Raw genomic sequence first — 7,716 nt, forward strand, 5'->3', positions numbered from 1 at the left:
GCCTACAGCCTGACGGCACCGAGCTCTCCTCTTCTCTGAGCTAACAGCCTGAAACCCGAGGCCTCTCTCTCTCTCTGAAGCTACAGGCCTGGACCGAGGCTCTCTCTCTCTCTGCAAGCGCTAACAGGCTGGACCGAGCCTCTCTCTCGAAATTCAATCAATCAATTTAAGGGGCTTTATTGCATGGGAAACATGTGTTAACATGCCAAAGCAAGTGCAAAGCAAGCAACTCTCTCTCTGAAGCTACAACAATCCATTAAGAGTAGAGAAGGAGAACAAACACTAGTCTCTGTGTCCTGATGACACAGCCCAGGGACTGGCACGTGCTGCTCTGTGCATTGCTGTTAGCCCAGTTACACCCAATAGAGAATCACCACACACACACACACACACACAACACACACACACACACACACACGTTATCCAGAGCGACTTAGTTAGGGCATTAATCTTCAGATAGCTTGGTGGACAACCACATAACACGTAAGTATTAGCAAAGTCAGAGCCAGTAACAAGTGGCTGGGGGGGAGGGGGGACGACTCGTGCAGTACTTGCCTTGACAGCTGCGGAGACAGCTGCAGTAGCAGCGATACTGAGGCCTGCTTGCCGAAGGTCACCATGGTCTCATAGCTCCGCTCCTTGGCCTGGACAATGTACTCATCTATCTCCTGGTGACAACAGCCGTTACAGAGAGACACAGAGTCACTTTACAGAACAACAACTATAGTATGCAACAACATGTCCACCCATGACAAGGCAAAAGATAAATATCTCGTCATACACCAGACAGCAGATCATGTTACGTGTAAGTCGGCTTTTTTAGTAGAAGGATTAAAAACAAACGTATTCTTCTATTGCTTGCCGAGGCTTCATATTCAAACACATTCAATACACCGTTAACAACGTGCTCAGTATTCAGTCAGTCTGTCTTACCCTCTCTCTTGAGGACAGTAGAGATGAGGAGACACTTCCTGTAGATGAGACTGGCTCCTCTGGTGTAGGGAGACAGCAACCAGATAACAAATGCTATCTTGATCTCATAGTACAGGGGGAACCTAGAGAGAGACAACACATTACATTATTAACACAGTGTTAACACTGACCCATAATACACTAGCTCCTCTGGTGTAGGAGACCAGATATCTCATAGTACAGGGGAACTAGAGAGACCAGCTATCTCATAGTACAGGGGGAACCTAGAGAGAGACCAGCTATCTCATAGTACAGGGGGAACCTAGAGAGAGACCAGCTATCTCATAGTACAGGGGAACCTAGAGACCAGCTATCTCATAGTACAGGGGAACCTAGAGAGAGACCAGCTATCTCATAGTACAGGGGGAACCTAGAGAGAGACCAGCTATCTCATAGTACAGGGGGAACCTAGAGAGAGACCAGCTATCTCATAGTACAGGGGGAACCTAGAGAAGACCAGCTATCTCATAGAAGGGGGAACCTAGAGAGAGACCAGCTATCTCATAGTACAGGGGGACCCTAGAGAGAGACCAGCTATCTCATAGTACAGGGGGACCCTAGAGACCAGCTATCTCATAGTACAGGGGGAACCTAGAGAGAGACCAGCTATCTCATAGTACAGGGGGAACCTAGAGAGACCAGCTATCTCATAGTACAGGGGGAACCTAGAGAGAGACCAGCTATCTCATAGTACAGGGGGAACCTAGAGAGAGACCAGCTATCTCATAGTACAGGGGGAACCTAGAGAGAGACCAGCTATCTCATAGTACAGGGGAACCTAGAGAGACCAGCTATCTCAAGTACAGGGGAACCTAGAGAGACCAGCTATCTCACAGTACAGGGGAACCTAGAGAGATCAGCTATCTCACAGTACAGGGGGAACCTAGAGAGAGACCAGCTATCTCATAGGAACGAGGGTTAGATTAAGGTTAGGTATCGTTTCACTGAGGGTCAGATTAAGGTTAGGAACGAGGGTCAGATTAAGGTTAGAACAGGGTCAGATTAAGTTAGGAACGAGGTCGAATTAAGGAGGAACGAGGGTCAGATTAAGGTTAGGAACGAGGGTCAGATTAAGGTTAGGAACGAGGGTCAGATTAAGGTTAGGAACGAGGGTCAGATTAAGGTTAGGAACGAGGGTCAGATTAAGGTTAGGAACGAGGGTCAGATAAGGTTAGGAACGAGGGTCAGATTAAGGTTAGGAACGAGGGTCAGATTAAGATTAGGAACGAGGGTCAGATTTAGGTTAGGAACGAGGGTCAGATTTAGGTTAGGAACGAGGGTCAGATTAAGGTTAGGAACGAGGGTCAGATTAAGGTTAGGTATAGTATCACTGAGTTCAGTCAGCGTTAGAACGAGGTCGTTAGTTAGGAACGAGTCAGATTAAGTTAGGAACGAGTTAGGTATCTTTTCACTGAGGCATTAGGGTTAGGGAAAGGCATTGGGTTAGCGTACCGCTGTCCACCGATATTAATTTTCTGCCAGTCAAATATACACTGCCTAAATCCTATTAACCAGCCGACATGACGCTCCTCATTAAATCTGTACAACAAATGTATAAGACTGGATCCCAATTAAATCTCATTAAGCCTGGATTGTTTTCGGCATAGCGTGATGATCAAAGACAACACGGAAAACTAAATGGGATTGGCTTGTTTGATTGGCGTAACACATTCAAGGCCAATCAACACAATTAAGAATTAGCATAAAGTCAATGCCTCAGTCTCCCCAGGCTACAGTGAGGTCCGTATCAAGTCTCCCCAGGCTACAGTGAGGTCTGTATTCAGTCTCCCCAGGCTACAGTGAGGTCTGTATTCAGTCTCCCAGGCTACAGTGGGTCTGTATTCAGTCTTACCAGGCTACAGTGAGGTCTGTATTCAGTCTTACCAGGCTACAGTGAGGTCTGTATTCAGTCTTACCAGGCTACAGTGAGGTCTGTGATGGTCTCCACTACAGTGAGGTCTGTATCAAGTCTCCCAGGCTACAGTGAGGTCTGTATTCAGTCTCCCCAGGCTACAGTGAGGTCTGTGATGGTCTCCACTACAGTGAGGTCTGTATTCAGTCTCCCCAGGCTACAGTGAGGTCTGTATTCAGTCTTACCAGGCTACAGTGAGGTCTGTGATGGTCTCCACTACAGTGAGGTCTGTGATGTCTCCACTACAGTGAGGTCTGTGATGGTCTCCACTACAGTGAGGTCTGTGATGGTCTCCACTACAGTGAGGTCTGTGATGGTCTCCACTACAGTGAGGTCTGTGATGGTCTCCACTACAGTGAGGTCCGTATCAAGTCTCCCCAGGCTACAGTGAGTCTGTATTCAGTCTTACCAGCTACAGTGAGGTCTGTATTCAGTCTTACCAGGCTACAGTGAGGTCTGTATTCAGTCTTACCAGGCTACATTGGAGGCGTCTGTGATGGTCTCCACTACAGTGAGGTCTGTATCAAGTCTCCCCAGGCTACAGTGAGGTCTGTATCAGTCTCCCAGGCTACAGTGAGGTCTGTGATGGTCTCCACTACAGTGAGGTCTGTATTCAGTCTCCCCAGCTACAGTGAGGTCTGTATACAGTCTTACCAGGCTACAGTGAGGTCTGTGATGGTCTCCACTACAGTGAGGTCTGTATTCAGTCTTACCAGGCTACAGTGAGGTCTGTGATGGTCTCCACTACAGTGAGGTCTGTATTCAGTCTTACCAGGCTACAGTGAGGTCTGTGATGGCTCCACTACGGTGTAGAGAGCAAACACAATCCAGTACATCATCCAACGGACCTGTTGGAACAGAGAGATAGATGGTCAACACTATACATGTTACATACACCTGTTGGAACAGAGAGATAGATGGTCAACACTATACATGTTACAGTACACCTGTTGGAACAGAGAGATGGTCAACACTATACATGTTACAGTACACCTGTTGGAACAGAGAGATAGATGGTCAACACTATACATGTTACAGTACACCTGTTGGAACAGAGAGATGGTCAACACTATACATGTTACAGTACACCTGTTGGAACAGAGAGATAGATGGTCAACACTATACATGTTACAGTACACCTGTTGGAACAAGAGAGAGTATGGTCAACACTATACATGTTACAGTACACCTGTTGGAACAGAGAGATGGTCAACACTATACATGTTACAGTACACCTGTTGGAACAGAGAGATGGTCAACACTATACATGTTACAGTACACCTGTTGGAACAGAGAGATGGTCAACACTATACATGTTACAGTACACCTGTTGGAACAGAGAGATGGTCAACACTATACATGTTACAGTACACCTGTTGGAACAGAGAGATGGTCAACACTATACATGTTACAGTACACCTGTTGGAACAGAGAGATGGTCAACACATATACATGTTACAGTACACCTGTTGAACAGAGAGATGGTCAACACTATACATGTTAGAGTATGCTAGACATACAACCTGTTTGGAACAACAGAGATGGGATATATCTCTATTATGGATGGGAATACTTTGGAACAGATTTCCTAAATTAAAATCCCTTGGAGCTGATTGGCTGGTGTTTTACAGMCTTTTATGTCCATAAAGAAGCASCATTTGGGGAACCCTCCAATAAGGCGTGAGCAGCTCAGGCCTGCAGGCTACAGGCTCCCGTCCAAAGCAAGCATTCCTCCCTCTTAGACTCTGGCAGAGGAGATACCTAGCCAACAAGCCATGGGCTCTGAGAAATGACACGTCAACTTGTTCTAGCTAGATTATTGCTCATTTGTAACTGAAGCCTTGTTCACACAGCAGGCCTTCAGGCTAAAATCAGTTTGGTACGCAGTCTCTCTCTCAAAGTTGTTGAAAATATTATTTTTGTTATAACATACAAGGCTCGAGCAACAGAAAATAAGTATAAAATCACTTTACATGGGCTCAGCAGTCAACTATAGGCCTATCTGTATGTGTAGTCCTAACTATAGTCCCATCTGTATGTGTAGTTGTAAGGATAGTCCCATTTGTATGTGTAGTCCAATTTGTATGTGTAGTCCTAACTATAGTCCTAACTGCAGTCCCATCTGTATGTGTAGTCCTAGCTATAGTCACATCTGTATGTGTAGTCCCGTCTGTATGTGTAGCCCCATCTGTATGTGTAGTCCTAACTATAGTCCCACCTGTATGTGTAGTCCCATCTGTATGTGTAGTCCTAGCTATAGTCACATCTGTATGTGTAGTCCTATCTGTATGTGTCGTCCCATCTGTATGTGTAGTTGTAACAATAGTCCCATCTGTATGTGTAGTACCATCTGTATGCGTAGTCCTAACTATAGTCCCATCTGTATGTGTAGTCCTAACTACAGTCCCCATCTGTATGTGTAGTCCTAACTACAGTCCCCATCTGTATGCGTAGTTGTAACTATAGACCCACTGTATGTGCATAGTCAACTATAGTCCCATCTGTATGTGTAGGCCCATCGTATGCGTAGTCCTAACTATAGTCCCATCTGTATGTGTAGTCCTAACTACAGTCCCCATCTGTATGTGTAGTCCTAGACTATAGTCCCATCTGTATGTGTAGTCCTAACTATATGTGTAGTTGTAACAATAGTCCCATCTGTATGTGTCGTCCCATCTGTATGTGTAGTTGTAACAATAGTCCCATCTGTATGTGTAGTACCATCTGTATGTGTAGTCCTAACTATAGCCCATCCGTATGTGTAGTGCCATCTGTATGTGTAGTCATACACAGATATTTACATAATTTTGATCTCTGTATTTATTCGAACAACAACTATGAAAAGAGCAACAACAACAAAGCGTGATTGTCCAGGCTTTCAGGGAGTTTCTCAGTCCCATCTGTATGTGTAGTCCCGTCTGTATGTGTAGTCCCATCTGTATGTGTAGTCCCATCTGTATGTGTAGTCCCATCTGTATGTGTAGTCCCATCTGTATGTGTAGTCCCATCTGTATGTGTAGTAGTTCCATCTGTATGTGTAGTCCCATCTGTATGTGGATGTATGTTGTCCAGGCTGTTTTCAGGGGAGTTTCTCTAGTCTGCCGTTCCCTGTGCATTTAAAGCGTAACCATGTTCTGAAATGGCGTGGTGGTAGAATGCTCTGTACTCTGTGTTCTACGACCAACCCAGCCAGTCTGACTGGAGATTTACTGAAACTAACTTTCCAAACTGACAATCAACATTTCAGGAAAATGTTTTGGTGTAGTCCACATGTCCCAGTTACTGCCGTGAACGACAGTCTTATGTAGCCCCGCACTCTTTACCTTGTAGAGGCCCCGCACTCTTTACCTTGTGAGGCCCCACTCTTTACCTTGTCGAGCCCGCACCCTTTACCTTGTCGAGGCCCGCACTCTTTACCTTGTGAGGCCCGCACTCTTTACCTTGTAGAGCCCGCACCTTACTTGTCGAGGCCCGCACCCTTTACCTTTAGAGGCCCACCCTTTACCTTGTCGAGGCCCCGCACCCTTTTACCTTGTCGAGGCCCCACCCTTTACCTTGTCGAGGCCCCGCACCTTTACCTTGTCGAGGCCCGCACCTTTACCTTGTCGAGGCCCCACACTCTTACCTTGTCGAGCGCACTCTACCTGTCGAGGCCCCCACTCTTTACCTTGTCGAGCCCCACACTCTTTACCTTGTCGAGGCCCCACACTCTTTACCTTGTCGAGCCCCACACTCTTTACCTTGTCGAGGCCCCACACTCTTTACCTTGTCGAGCCCACACTCTTTACCTTGTCGAGGCCCCACACTCTTTACCTTGTCGAGGCCCACACTCTTTACCTTGTCGAGGCCCACACTCTTTACCTTGTCGAGGCCCACACTCTTTACCTTGTCGAGCCCACTCTTTACTGTCGAGCCCACACTCTTTACCTTGTCGAGGCCCACACTTTACCTTGTCGAGCCCACACTCTTACCTTGTCGAGGCCCCACACTCTTTACCTTGTCGAGCCCACACTCTTTACCTTGTCGAGGCCCTACACTCTTTACCTTGTCGAGCCCTACACTCTTTACCTTGTCGAGGCCCTACACTCTTTACCTTGTCGAGGCCCTACACTCTTTACCTTGTCGAGGCCCTACACTCTTTACCTTGTCGAGGCCCTACACCTCTTTACCTGTCGAGCCTACACTCTTTACCTTGCGAGGCCCTACACTCTTTACCTTGTCGAGGCCTACACACTCTTTACCTTGTCGAGCCCTACACTCTTTACCTGTCGAGCCTACACTCTTACCTTGCGAGGCCCTACACTCTTTACCTTGTCGAAGCCCTACACTCTTTACCTTGTCGAGCCTACACTCTTTACCTTGTCGAGGCCCTACACTCTTTACCTTGTCGAGGCCCTACACTCTTTACCTTGTCGAGGCCCTACACTCTTACCTTGTCGAGCCCTACACTCTTTACCTTGTCGAGGCCCTACACTCTTTACCTTGTCGAGGCCCTACACTCTTTACCTTGTCGACGGCCTACACTCTTTACCTTGCGAGGCCTACACCTTTACCTTGTCGAGCCTACACTCTTTACCTTGTCGAGGCCCTACACTCTTTACCTGTCGAGGCCTACATCTTTACCTTGTAGGCCCTACACCTTACCTTGTCGAGCCCTACACTCTTTACCTTGTCGAGGCCCTACACTCATTTACCTTTGTCGAGGACCCTACACTCTTTACCTTGTCGAGGCCCTACACTCTTTACCTTTCGAGCCCTACACTCTTGACCTTGTCGCAGGCCCTACCACTCTTTACCTTCGAAGCCCTACAACTTCTTTTAACCTTGTCGAG

The 7,716-nt window shown here is 47.1% G+C and overlaps 1 long non-coding RNA gene across 3 annotated transcripts; it reads right to left on the reverse strand.

Annotated features, from left to right (window-relative positions):
- Positions 1-554: 554 nt before the first annotated feature.
- Positions 555-3,737, reverse strand: LOC112079764 (uncharacterized). 3 transcript variants are annotated; one of them, XR_002896047.2, is made up of 3 exons: positions 3,657-3,737; positions 934-1,055; positions 555-668 (listed from the first exon to the last, which is right to left on the reverse strand). It is a non-coding gene; the product is annotated as an uncharacterized lncRNA (long non-coding RNA). The 3 variants fall into 3 exon arrangements; XR_002896048.2 differs by lacking the exon at positions 3,657-3,737 and adding an exon at positions 2,889-2,928 and having other exon boundaries at positions 561-668; XR_011479374.1 differs by lacking the exon at positions 3,657-3,737 and adding an exon at positions 2,825-2,845 and having other exon boundaries at positions 561-668.
- Positions 3,738-7,716: the final 3,979 nt, after the last annotated feature.

This window comes from Salvelinus sp. IW2-2015, unplaced genomic scaffold (genome assembly GCF_002910315.2).
Source record: "Salvelinus sp. IW2-2015 unplaced genomic scaffold, ASM291031v2 Un_scaffold9394, whole genome shotgun sequence".
Taxonomy (NCBI): domain Eukaryota; kingdom Metazoa; phylum Chordata; class Actinopteri; order Salmoniformes; family Salmonidae; genus Salvelinus; species Salvelinus sp. IW2-2015.